Source organism: Triticum dicoccoides, chromosome 2A, assembly GCF_002162155.2.
Source record: "Triticum dicoccoides isolate Atlit2015 ecotype Zavitan chromosome 2A, WEW_v2.0, whole genome shotgun sequence".
In the NCBI taxonomy this organism is placed as follows: Eukaryota; Viridiplantae; Streptophyta; class Magnoliopsida; order Poales; family Poaceae; genus Triticum; species Triticum dicoccoides.
The window spans coordinates 2944852-2952739 of NC_041382.1; positions in this window are offsets into that span (position 1 = coordinate 2944852).

The following is a 7888-nucleotide window of genomic DNA, read 5'->3' on the forward strand; positions in this document are numbered from 1 at the left end:
GCGAGATAATACATGCCCGCAAGGATGAAAGCCTCGGTAAATCATTTGGATGCATGTTCAATCTCCCCATGTTGCTTGCTACATGGCGGGCAGATTCTCCCATTTGATGAGCAATTGGACTACATAGTCACGGACATTAATATTTTCCTAAACTCTTGTTTTAAGTTTGCACTGAGTGGCTCATCTGGTTCAATGAGAATTGTGTCGTCAGAGTTAAGAGGGACAGATTAGATTAGGCACAGCCTCAGGCCCTACGTGTTTCTTCAGTCGATCGATGTGAAATGTATGATGAAACTTGCATCCATCTAGAAAGAGGAGCTTGTAAGACACATGCCCAACTCTCTCCATCAATCTAAACGGACAGTGATATTTGAAATGTATTTTCGAGTGTCTGTGAATGCTCGAAGATGTGTGCCTATATGGTTGTAGATTCCACATTTTGAACTTTGTAAGATTGGATTGCTTTCGTTGCAAGCTTACGGGGAAAAGCTTTGAACTTTGATGGGCCTAGATCCAGAATAAGTTGGAAAGGAATTATTGCCTTAAATTACAACCTTCCCATGGTGAAATGTCGACTGGCGGAAAGTAATTCAAATAGCAGTAGCGTCGAAGACGAGAGACGCTTGATGCCGGATAGACGACTATGTTATACCGACTCCGCGTGAAGCGGTATGTTGCCATTGAATGTAGATCGTGCTGAAGCGGTGAGGGAGTCCTGGACTAAGGGGTCCTCAGGTGTCCGAGCTATTTGATATGGGCTGGACTGATGGGTTGTGAAGATACAAGGTAGAAGACCTTCCCCCGTGTCCGGGTAGGACTCTCTTATGCGTGGATGGCAAGCTTAATGTCCGGATGTATAATTTCCTTTCTTTGTAAACTGACTCTGTACAACCCTAGGCCCCTCTAGTGTCTATATAAACCGGATGGTTTAGTCCATAGAGGCTATCAGAATTCATACAGGCTAGACATCTAGGGTTTAGCCATTACGCTCTCGAGGTAGATCAACTCTTGTAACCCCTATACTCATCAAATACAATCAAGCAGGACATAGGGTTTTACCTCCATTAAGAGGGCCCGAACCTGGGTAAACATCGTGTCCCCCTTGTCTCCTGTTACCTTCGATCCTCTGACGCACAGTTCGGGACCCCCTACCCGAGATTGCCCGGTTTTGACACCGACATTGGTGCTTTCTGTTGGGGAATGTTGCAGAAAACAAAAAATTTCCTACGGTTTCACCAAGATCCATCTATGAGTTCATCTAGCAATGAGTGATCGGATTGCATCTACATACCTTTGTAGATCACGCGCGGAAGCGTTCAAAGAACGGGGATGAGGAAGTCGTACTCGACGTGATCCAAATCACCGGAGATCCTAGCGCCGAACGGACGGCACCTCCATGTTCAACACACGTACGGTCAGCGTGACGTCTCCTCCTTCTTGATCCAGTAAGGGGGAGGAGAGGTTGATGAAGATCCAGCAGCACGACGGCGTCGTGGTGGATGCAGCAGTCACCGCAGCAGGGCTTCGCCGTTCTTCTGCGAGAGGGAGAGGTGTAGCAGGGGAGAGGGAGGCTCCAAGAGTCAAGGGTGCGGCTGCCCCTCCCTCCCCCCCTTTATATAGGCTCCCCAAGGGGGGCGCCGGCCCTAGGAGATGGGATCTCCTAGGGGGGCGCCGGCCAAAGGTGGAGTGGCCCCCAAGGCAAGTGGGGCGCCGCCCCCACCCTAGGGTTTCCAACCCTAGGCGCAGGGGGTGGGCCAAGGGGGGCGCACCAGCCCACTATGGGCTGGTTCCCCTCCCCACTTCAGCCCATGGGGCCCTCCGGGATGGGTGGTCCCACCCGGTGCACCCCCGGGACCCATCCGGTGGTCCCGGTACAATACCGGTGACCCCCGAAACTCTCCCGATGGCCGAAACTGCACTTCCTATATATAATTCTTCACCTCCTGACCATTCCGGAACTCCTCGTGACGTCCGAGATCTCATCCGGGACTCCGAACAACTTTCGGGTTACTGCATATTCATATCTCTACAACCCTAGCGTCACCGAACCTTAAGTGTGTAGACCCTACGGGTTCGGGAGACATGTAGACATGACCGAGATGGCTCTCCGGTCAATAACCAACAGCGGGATTTGGATACCCATGTTGGCTCCCACATGCTCCTCGATGATCTCATCGGATGTACCATGATGTCGAGGATTCAAGCAACCCCGTATACAATTCCCTTTGTCAATCGGTATTTTACTTGCCCGAGATTCGATCGTCGGTATCCCAATACCTTGTTCAATCTCGTTACCGGCAAGTCACTTTACTCGTACCGTAATGCATGATCCCGTGACCAGACACTTGGTCACTTTGAGCTCATTATGATGATGCATTACTGAGTGGGCCCAGAGATACCTCTCCGTCATACGGAGTGACAAATCCCAGTCTTGATCCGTGTCAACCCAACAGATACTTTCGGAGATACCCGTAGTATACCTTTATAGTCACCCAGTTACGTTGTGACGTTTGGTACACCCAAAGCATTCCTACGGTATCCGGGAGTTACACGATCTCATGGTCTAAGGAAAAGATACTTGACATTGGAAAAACTCTAGCAAACGAACTATACGATCTTGTGCTATGTTTAGGATTGGGTCTTGTCCATCACATCATTCTCCTAATGATGTGATCTCGTTATCAATGACATCCAATGTCCATAGTCAGGAAACCATGACTATCTGTTGATCAACGGGCTAGTCAACTAGAGGCTTACTAGGGACATGTTGGTGTCTATGTATTCACACATGTATTACGATTTCCGGATAACACAATTATAGCATGAATAAAAGACAATTATCATGAACAAGGAAATATAATAATAATCCTTTTATTATTGCATCTAGGGCATATTTCCAACACTTTCATTGAGAGTTCCACTGTGTCGTCGACAGAAGGTTCGATGGCTCGTTCGATCATCAACGATGATGTCATTTCCGAGGAAACTTTCCTCCCCGGCCAGATTTTTGTGTTTGGCGGCTTCATTCTGCGTGCCAACTCGATTGGCCACCTCGAGCAGGTCGACAGCTACGCCCCTGGTCATCAGCTCAGTTCCAGGAACCTAAATTATGTCGATGATATCCGAGGAGACTTGATGTTCGAAGGGTTCGCGGCCCCGACCACCGCTCTAGCCTTAGATTCGGAGCAAACTGTCGGGTTCAAAGAGGGAGTTTGAAGCCCGCTGGACTCTCAGCTACGGAACTCACAATCGGGGATCCGAAGGCGATTTTGTCTTCGTCCAGCCAGGAGTCAGGCTGGGTTCCCCCTATCATGGAAAGACCGGACTCGCCCCCGGACTCTAGCTCCAAACTCTCGAAGCCCGCGCCCAGCAAGCGTGGCCAGGACGCCTTTGCCCTGGCCAGCCCCACAGACTCTCGCTTCCCCGTCCAACCCTCGCTCTTAAACGAGGCTCTAGACTTGATGCGGTCCCTCGCCATTACAGAGGAATCGCCTCCGAACTATGCCCAGCCCGGACTAGGGGCTGAGAACAGGGAATTTTACATCCCACCCACCACCCACTTCATAGCCGCCGTCGAGGACTTAACTGGCATGTTGGATTACACCTCCGAAGACATCGACGGCATGGACGACGATGCCGGAGACGCACAAGACCAAGACCTGCTGTTTACCGGACATTGGACGGCCACCTCCACATACGACGTGTATATGCTGGACACACCCAAAGAGGATGACGGTGCAGACAGGAAGGATCCGGTGGAGGACAAACCTGACGAGGCACCGCCGAAGCGTCGTGGCAAAGACAGTAATACCGGCACCGGAGACAATAACACTCCAGAGCACGCCGAAGACCCCAAAGCCCCCGTCGAGCCCACATCCGAACAGGATGATGTGGAGGAGGGGCAAGTTAACCCCGACGATCCGGTCGGGAATGAGTATTCGGAAGATAGTAACTATCTACCGCTCTTCGAGGATGATGTCAGCCTCGGCAACAAAGATTTCATCGTGCCAGAGGAACCCTGTCGTGGAATTGTCACGGTAAATGTCGTAGTGTGAGGACTTAGTCGTGGAACCATCGCAATGAGGTTAGCTTAAAGGGGTTAATCAGGACAAAGGACACGAGGAGTTTATACTGGTTCGGCCCCTTACGGTGAAGGTAAAAGCCTAATCCAGTTGTAGGTAGTATTGCTAGGGTTTCGATGAAGGGGGAGCGAATACGCTTGACCCGGCTCACGATCTGTTGATTCTTGTCCTAAGCCGCCGCTGGGCCGTCCCCTTATATACACGGGTTGACGCCCTACGGCCTACAAAAAGCCCGGGCCGGCTTATACAACGTATCCGGCTCGGTGACCTTCCTTTCCTACCTTACAAAACAAGTCTACATACATGGCGGTTTATATTCGTGGGCCTTAAGCCGCCTTCGGGTTTGGGCCCTCTACTAAGCCTATCTATGAACCGCCATATGATCTTGGGCTTCATTGAGAAGTATCATCATAGGGATGACCCGGCCCCTCCTGGGCGGGTCATACCTAATAGTTATATCCCCAACATTAGGCCCCAGGTTGACTTGAACTTGTTCATGTCAATCTTCAACACTTAGAAAAATCCGTCCTCCTCTTATTGTGAAGTATTGTAACCCGCCATGACGTCGCGTCCGAAAGTTGCGGTAACCCAACATGCCGTCATCTGCAATTAATGTTATATAGAATCCAAATCTTTTCCTTTACCGACTCTTGGAAAATCGAAGCGCCCGTGCCAACACATATCCATTTTACTATTCCTCGATTCCCGCACTTGTCGTTTGTACTTCCAAGCCTATAAATAGGGCCATGGAGTCATCTTCCATTCTTCTCCTTTTCCAGCTCGCCTTCTTCCTCCTCGCGACGCATCGACTCGCACGAGCTCCGCCGCCGTCAACCTTCGTACTCGACCTCAACTCCGGCCGCTGCATCACCCTGATCAGACTAGAAAACTGCGGTGCCACTCCGCTGCCCTAACAGCATCAGTAAGCCATCCCTTCTTTCGCCATAGATCTACCATTAGGTTTCATCGGTGTTCGTCGATGTTCGTCGCCGCCCTTCTTTCTCTTTGTTTTGATCCATGGATTAGATCCGAAAACCACATGAATCTTGCGCGGTAGTAGTTTTAGCACATGTTTCTGATACTAGAATATATCCTCATCACAACAGATCTCTCCTAGGGCACCTCTGCTTTTCCACTGTCGCCTCTGTAGATTTCGAATTTATTCTCTTTTCTGAACAGCGGTAGATCTGAATTTGTAGCCTCAACCTGTGGAACCTGTTTGTCCTAACACTTAGCAAATTTTACTCTTGGTAGATCTTGAATGTCTTTAGTCATGGTGGCTTATTTTGCTGGCTTATCGTTACTTCATATATCATTAGCCCTCACTTAAGCCGCCATTCTGAGCATGCATTGTACTTGTTAACTTGCAACTTTATCAATTATCTTGAGCCGGCAAATTATTTCCTGTCTTTTAGGTTGTCCTTTCACCATGCCGCCCAAGACAATCACGACCTGCAACTGGGTTCCCTCCATCGTCACTGAGAGCACCTTGAAGGATTTTGTCACCGTTGGATATTTGCCAGAGAAGAGTGTCATGCACTACTGTGCTCCTGACCCGGGCGAAGAGAGACCTCAGCCTAAAGACGGTGAAGTTATCGTATTTACTGATCATATGAACCAGGGCTTCTCGCCACCCGGCTCTAAGTTCTTTAGAGATATCCTGCACTTCTTCAAGCTCCATCCGCAAGACATTGGACCCAATTCCATATCAAACATCTGTAACTTCCAAGTCTTTTGTGAGGTATACCTTCAAGAAGAGCCTAGTGTTGAGCTTTTCAGGGAATACTTCTACCTGAACTGGAAAAATGAGTTCACAAATGGGCCCAGCTTGGAACTTGGCGAGATTTCAATTCAACGCAGACGAGATGTCATCTTCATTCAAGTAGCTCTGCCAAGCCATCCTAAGGACTGGAACCAAACATGGTTCTACTGCAAAGATATCTCGCCGTCTAATGAAAATTCATTGCCGGGTTATCGTGCTGAGCGTCTCGACTCAAATTACCAACTCCCTGATAAACTTACCGCCACCGAATGCAAGAAACTTGTCCCTACAATCAGAAAAGTTCAAGCCTTGCTAGGAAGCGGCTTAACTAGAGTCGACTTAATCCGATGTTGGGTCGCATGGCGGATCATACCCTTAAGCCACCGATCCGGCTTGATGTGTACATATACCGGAGGAACAGATGATCCCTTACGCCATAGCTCTCTACGACTAACTGAAGAGGGCATCGTTGAGATGGCAACCATGCTTGTAAATAGCAAATATGAAGACTGCAACAAAGTGGGTTTGAATCCCTTCTGCAAGCTTAACCCAGCGCCAGAGGTAAATCTTTTGATTTCCTTTTCCTTCGGCACTTAAACATTGCATGAACTCCGATATGTTATCCTTCCACAGGCTAATCTGACTTCTGGAAGGCCAAATATGACCATGAGGCTGCCAAAAAGGCTAAAGCTGCTGCGAGAGCCGCCAAAAAGACCATCAAGAGGTCTAGGAAGAAACCAAACGCCTCTGAATTGCTGAAGCCGGATGAAACCTCTGAGTCGGAGGTAGCCCTTGATTCTCTTGGCTTGTTTTTTAACAACCTTATTGACACTGACTATTGCCAGGATGACATGGGAGCCAGCCAAGCAGTCGAAGAAGAGGTAACTACTATTTCCTCCGACTCAGAACCTTTACCAAGGTAGAAACTTCGGAGGGTAACCCGGGAAGTAAGGTTTTCACACCCCTTTGGCTTATTTAGATCCTCATTTTTTCTTAAAACGACAACAACATGAGAGCCGCCACCAGACCCGGACCGGTGGAGGTGAAGATTTATCCTCTGGTTTACCAAACACTCCTCGGAAACGCCAAAATGAGGTTCTTTTTAACCTTAACTCTTGTATTTACCAGTGAGTTACTTTCGTTAACCACTCAATTTTGATTCCATCTTTGCAGGAGATTTCCCGTTCCTCCTCTGGCGATTCATCGCAGACTCGACTGTCGGCTTTCAAGACTACCCCCTTATGACGCTGACCATTATTCTGTGCATTGGTGTTAGCCACAAAGTCAAAACTATTATCAGCTTTGCGCTTACCGTTGCCTCCCTGGTTTGTCGGGTTATGCTGCTGCCCCTTGGCGTTGCTGCTGTTCCTTCCCCGGCTTTTCGTCATCAGACTCGGGGTCCTTGGTACTATCAGAGTCAGCATACTTAACCAGAGCCGCCATGAGTGTCCCCATGTCATTGCAATGGCGTTTGAGCCGCCCCAATTTCTGCTTCAGGGGCGTGAAACGACAATTGTTTTCCAACAGCAACACCGCTGAGTCGGCACTGATGCGATCCAACGAGTGCAGGATTGTTGAGACCCAGCGCACCCAATGGGTTGTCGACTCACCTTCTTCTTGGACATAGGAGGCTAAATCCACAATTGACACAGGCTGCTTACATGTATCCTTGAAGTTCTGGATGAACCATGCTTTTAACTCGGCCCATGACCCGATGGAATTGGCAGGGATCCCCTTCAACCAAGTGCGGGTCGTTCCCTCCAACATCAGGGGGAAATACTTAGCACATGCAGCCTCGCTGACATCTAACAATTCCATGGCCATCTCATAACTCTCAATCCATGCCTCAGGACTTAAATCGTCCATGTAGTTAGGCACCTTACGAGGCACCTTGAAATCCTTGGGCAGACGCTCATTACGTAGATCCGGTACTAAGCATGGCACACCCAAATTTCTAAAGGTCACACCCGGCTCCACAGAAGTGATTGGACGAACCTGAGTAGGTTGACGAGCGGCATGCTGGGCCGCCAGCTCGGCCTCTCGA